The sequence below is a fragment of the Capra hircus genome, unplaced genomic scaffold (genome assembly GCF_001704415.2).
Source record: "Capra hircus breed San Clemente unplaced genomic scaffold, ASM170441v1, whole genome shotgun sequence".
NCBI classification, from domain to species: Eukaryota; Metazoa; Chordata; class Mammalia; order Artiodactyla; family Bovidae; genus Capra; species Capra hircus.
The window spans coordinates 581,148-586,785 of record NW_017189962.1 but is presented as its reverse complement, the minus strand read 5'-3'; positions in this window follow the sequence as shown (position 1 = coordinate 586,785).

Genomic DNA, 5,638 nt, shown 5'->3' with positions numbered 1-5,638 from the left:
CTCCCGGCTGGCCCCGCCCCGGAAGCCCTGCGCAAAGGCGTCCCTCCTGGCGCCGGAAACGGGCGTCGCGCCGTGCGTCCCGAGGCGTTCTCTGGCCCTTTCGGTGGCCAGGCCTGTCTCTCGGACTGCGACGTTGTTTTCTGTATCGTCCAGTTGCTGCAGGAATTCTGATGCCCGTTTAGCCGGAATCCCCCACTCTTTACCCTCCTTATCCACTGCAATCTCCCAGGTGATGTCTGATCGCCCTGGCCTGCCTTCAGGGAGAGCCCGGTGAGGTCCGAGGTCTCCTCCCAGTCCTTTTCCTTCGGTTGACCCACACGAGCTCCTTGGCTGCGCCTTCCCACTCGCGTGTGCTGCCTCCCGAGTTAACCCGCTTCTCCCTCGCTGCAAATTTCCATCGCAGAGGTCCTTGTACCCCTGTTGGCAGTTTCCCACCTTTGAATAAAACCTTACAGTGCCTTAAGGAATGTTATTTGAATATTTTTTTTTCTTTAACATCATTCAAATGAAATGTCCGAAAGAGGCCAATCAATAGAGAGAGAGAATTGATGTCTGCTGTCGGGCTGGAGTGAGGGATGGGGCTGGGCAGATGACAAGTGACCTCTAAAAGGTATGGGATTTCTTTTACAGTGATGGTAATGATCTGAAATGGATTGTAGTGGTTGCTGCATAGCTCCGTGAGTAAACTGAAAGCCACCGCCGCTACACTTTCAACTTTATGGTATGTGAAAGATATTTCAATAAAGTCGCCTTTAAAAGCTCATCTTTGGCAATTCGAATGCAAAAAGAAACTGTTTGGCAAATATGTTTTCCATACTGCGCATAACGTGGTGCCAGCAGTTGGCTGTGCAAAGATGGGAAAGCCCTGAGCTTACTTGAGGCGATGTCTGTGCATGGAGAATGTTCAGTCCAGTAGAGGGAAGCAGATGAGCACATGTACAAGTGCAAAGCGCAAAGACGCACTCAGGGCGGCGTAGAGGCACTAGTAGGGAATGGCCAGCACTAACAAAGTCGGAAATCAAGTGACGTGAGCAGCTCCAATGGAGGTGATGTAAGCTGAACCTTTCTTCCCCATAGTGAAGTTCAACTATTAAAATAAAGGCGATGCATTCTCATTACCATAACCCCCCCCAAAAAAAAAACTGTAGACAAACAGCACATGAGGTCAAAAGACAAGCTAGGGAGAAATTTTAAATCTGCCATTAGATGCTAATTTCCTTTAGATGTAATAAGCCAATCTAAAGGGACCAATGGCTCAAGAGGGGGAAAAAATGGGTAAATGATATGAAAAAGGCAGTTCATAGGATAAGAAATGCAAATGGATTCTACACATATGAAAGAAAGCTCAACTTCACTCATAATAAGAAAACTAAAATAGTGGGATATCACTTTTCATGCATTAGCAAAGATCAAAAAGTTTGGTGACACTTCGTTGGCAAAAGTAGGGGAAACAGACCTCTTCATACATGTTTTGTGAGTGATGTTGATACATGCTCTGTGGTGAACAAGTTGGCATGTCTTCCAAAACTAAGAATGTACATACTCAGCCCTAACACTTCCAGTTCTGGAAGACGTCTTCTAGTGACGCACTTTGCATGCGTGCAGAGTGACCTGTTGCATGGGGATAGCCATTACAACATTGTCTGTAAAGCAAAAAGTTAGGGACAGTTTAATAATCCATCAGGCTGGAAATGGATTAAAAAAAGTCACACCATTCTCACATAGTGAAATACCATGCAGCTATTTACAGGAACAAGCAGTTCTATGTGTAGATATGGGACAACCTCCTAGATACATTAAGGGGAAAGAAGCAAGGGATAGACGAGTGCTGATCATATGTGACCATTTGGGTAAAATAGAAAACTAACTGAACAATGGGTGGAAAGATCCTTAAACTATCCATGGGAAGACAACTTAGGACATTGGCAATGTGCAATGTCTTCTGAAAGGAGCATAATTATATTAATATGAATATCAAGATACATTGCCTCACAGTAGATTATGTTATTAATGCCATTTATTACTAATGGCAATAGTTGTAGTGGAAATGCTGCTAAGAAGCCTGAGAGACACAAACCAGCAAGGGTGAAAATTAGCCATTTCTGAGCCCATCTCAAGGCCAGATGGTTTGCTCTACTCCACTTGAGGTCTCTGCACCCAGACAGCTCTTGTTTACCTTCTGACCCATTCAGCTCCATGGAATGGCTAACCAGGATGCCAGACAGTTTCTGGAATCTCAGGTAGGCCTGGAACTTCTCTGTTGTGGTAAGACTGGCCAGGTGACTTGTCATACCCAATTTCATGTTTAGAGTCTTCATTGAACATTTTTAAATTAACATATATTAGTGCTAAAGTTATATATTTGAGATGAATATTTAGTAAAATCACAAATATAATCTAAAATTTTCCTTCCTTCAAACACGCTTTTAAAATGACAAAAGAGTGAATTCAGTTTGGATTAAAGACCTCAGTAACTGAATTATTCTGACATTTCCTAGATGTGTTTGAAGATTCAGTTCAGATCAGTCGTGTCTGACTCTTTGAGACCCCATGGACTGCAGCATCCCAGGCTTCCCTGTCCTTCACCAACTCCCGGAGCTTGCACAAACTCATGTCCATTGAGTCGGTGATGCCCTCCAACCATCTCATCCTCTGTTGTCCCCTTCTCCTCCCGCCTTCAATCTTTCCCAGCATCAGGGTCTTTTCCAATGACTCAGTTCTTCACATCAGGGGGCAACATCTTGGAGCTTCAACTTCAACATCAGCACTTCCAATGAATATTCAGGACTGATTTCCTTTCGGATGGACTGGTTTGATCTCCTTGTAGTCCAAGGGACTCTCAAGAATCTTCTCCAACACCACAGTTCAAAAGCATCAATTCTTCGGCACTCAGCTTTCTTTATAGTCCAACTCTCACATCTGTACATGACTACTGGAAAAACCATAGCTTGGCTGGATGGACCTTTGTTGGCAAAGTAACGTCTCTACTTTTTAATATCTGTCTAGGTTGGTCATAGCTTTTCTTCCAAGGAGCAAGCATGTTTTAATTTAATGGCTGCAGTCACCACCTGCAGTGATTTTGGAGCCCAAGAAAATAAAATCTGTCACTGTTTCCATTGTTTCTCCATCTGTTTGCCATGAAGTGATGGAACCCGATGCCATGATCTTTGTTTTCTGAATGTTCAGCTTTAAGCCAGCTTTTTCACTCTCCTCTTTCACTTTCATCAAGAGGCTTTTTAGTTCCTCTTTGCTTTCTGCCATAAGGGTGGTGTCATCTGCATACCTGAGGTTATTGATGTTTCTCCCAGCATTCTTGATTCCAGCTTGTGCTTCATCCAGCCTGTCATTACACGTGATATACTCTGCATATAAGTTAAATAAGCAGGGTGACTATACAACTTGATATACTCCTTTTCCAGTGTGGAACCAGTTCATTGTTCCATGTCCAGTTCTAACTGTTGCTTCTTGACCTATATACAGATTTCTCAGGAGCCAGGTCAGGTGGTCTGGTATTCCCATCTCTTGAAGAATTTTCCACAGTTTGGTGTGATTTGCAGTCAAAGGCTTTGGTATAGTCAATGAAGCAGAAGTAGATGTTTTCCTGGGATTTTCTTGCTTTTTATATGATCCAACACATGTTTGCAATGTGATCTCTGGTTCCTCTGCGTTTTCCAAATCCAGCTTGAACATCTGGAAGTTCTCGGTTCATGCCCTGTTGAAGCCTGGCTTTGAGAATTTTAAGCATTGCTTTGCTAGTGTGTGAGATGAGGGCAATAGAGCAGTAGTTTGAAGATTACACATCTTTTAATTCATTCCGTGAGGCCAGATTCTCCAAATGTCTGCAGGCATTAAAAGCTTCACTGCAAAAGGATTTAATAAAGTAAACACATACTCTTGAAATACGCAATCTCATACACATCTAACACTTTTTTCCAGTACATTCTTTCTTGCTCTTGATGGCAGCTCCAGAACCGTCTCCGTTACACACGATCAAGATGATCAGGTGGCATTCGACTACGTTATGAATCTAAACGTTGAGAAAGTTTAATGTCAAAGTCACAAGAATCCTGAAGCAACAACCAATATCCAGATGAGATTTCCCACCTTTCAAAGCACCCTCCCCTGGTGGCTCAGTGCTAAAGAATTCGCCTGCCAATGCAGGAGACACAGGTTCAATCCCTGGGTCAGGAAGCTCCCCTGGAGGAGGAAATGGCACCCCACTCCAGTCCTCTTGCCTAGAAAATTCCATGGACAGAGGAGCCCGGCGGGCTGCAGTCCCTGCAGTCACAAGAAGAGTCAACACGCCTGAGCACACGTGCACGCCCATGCAGCGGTCACGCCTGAGCACACGTGCACGCCTGTGCAGCAGCCATGCGCCTCACCTCCTCCGGGGCTGTGGCAGGGTCACCTCTGTGGACAGAGGAGCCTGGCGGGCTGCAGTCCCTGCAGGCACAAGAAGAGTCAACATGCCTGAGCACACGTGCACACCCGTGCAGCGGTCACGCCTGAGCACACGTGCACATGCCCTCACCTCCTCCGGGGCTGTGGCAGGGTCACCTCCTTTCAGACCAGGGGTCTGAGTCCCGACGGAGCGACTGACACTTAACACGCCTCCCTCAGGACTATGTCTACCCAGCAGCTCCAGGCCAGTCTCAGCCTGGCCAAAGGGCAACCTCCTCAGTCAAGCAGCGCCATCCCACTCCTCCGCCCTTCCGCTTCTCCTCCTCCTGCCTCTCCCTCCCTTCCTTCTGTGGCCGTGGTGGCCTTGAGAAGGTGGCATGGCCTCTCTCGCCTCAGATGAGGTAGCCATTGTTCCGTAGCCAGGTGACAAGCCCTGTGCCTTTAAGGGGCCTTGATACCAAGGCCCGGCCAGCTACAGCAGGCCAGGTTGACTGCCCTGGGCTTCTCCCTTGGAAAGAGCAGCACTCTTTTCTTTCTGGAGTAGCAGCTTGGTCTGGACTTGGATTTGCTTTCCCTGCCTGTCATGTCCTCACAGACCCTGGGACTGCTGCCCTGGTCCTCAGGTTCTAACCAGGGGTGTGAAGGGAAAGCACAGCCAGAGGTCATGCCATCTCCAGCAGCAGCAACCTCACTACAATGAGGTGCGCATGACTGTCCCCCAACTCACCCCCTCACACCTGCGACATAAAGGCTCCAATCAGAGGCAATAGCTCAGGGATCTGAGGGGTGGTCCCTCAAACTGCCTGCTGTTTCTGCAGGACTCACTTCCACTGCCCTCGAAGTGGGACAATGAAGAATCACACATGGAAAGAGAACAGGACCCTGAGACCATCAGTCACGTCATGAATTACATTAGACAGCAACACAACTTGTCTGAAGCCAGCAAGATACTGAGCAGCAGCTGCTCACTGATGCTCTTATGCGGCGCTAAGCTCTGCGAAATTGCACACACGCGAGTCTCTGTTTTGCTGTTTCTCTGATGAGTCCCTCCTAAAATAGTCCGTGAAACACAGTCAGGAAAACAAGGCACGGATTTTCAGTCTGACCAGAACACTGAGCATCCCAAGGGGCTTCTTAAGAAATTAAATTACTCAGAAACAAAAAGAGAACCATCCTGCTCACTGGAGAGAGGACGGCTGTGATCAGGCCATGGCAGGAGGGCCATTTAAGAAACGCT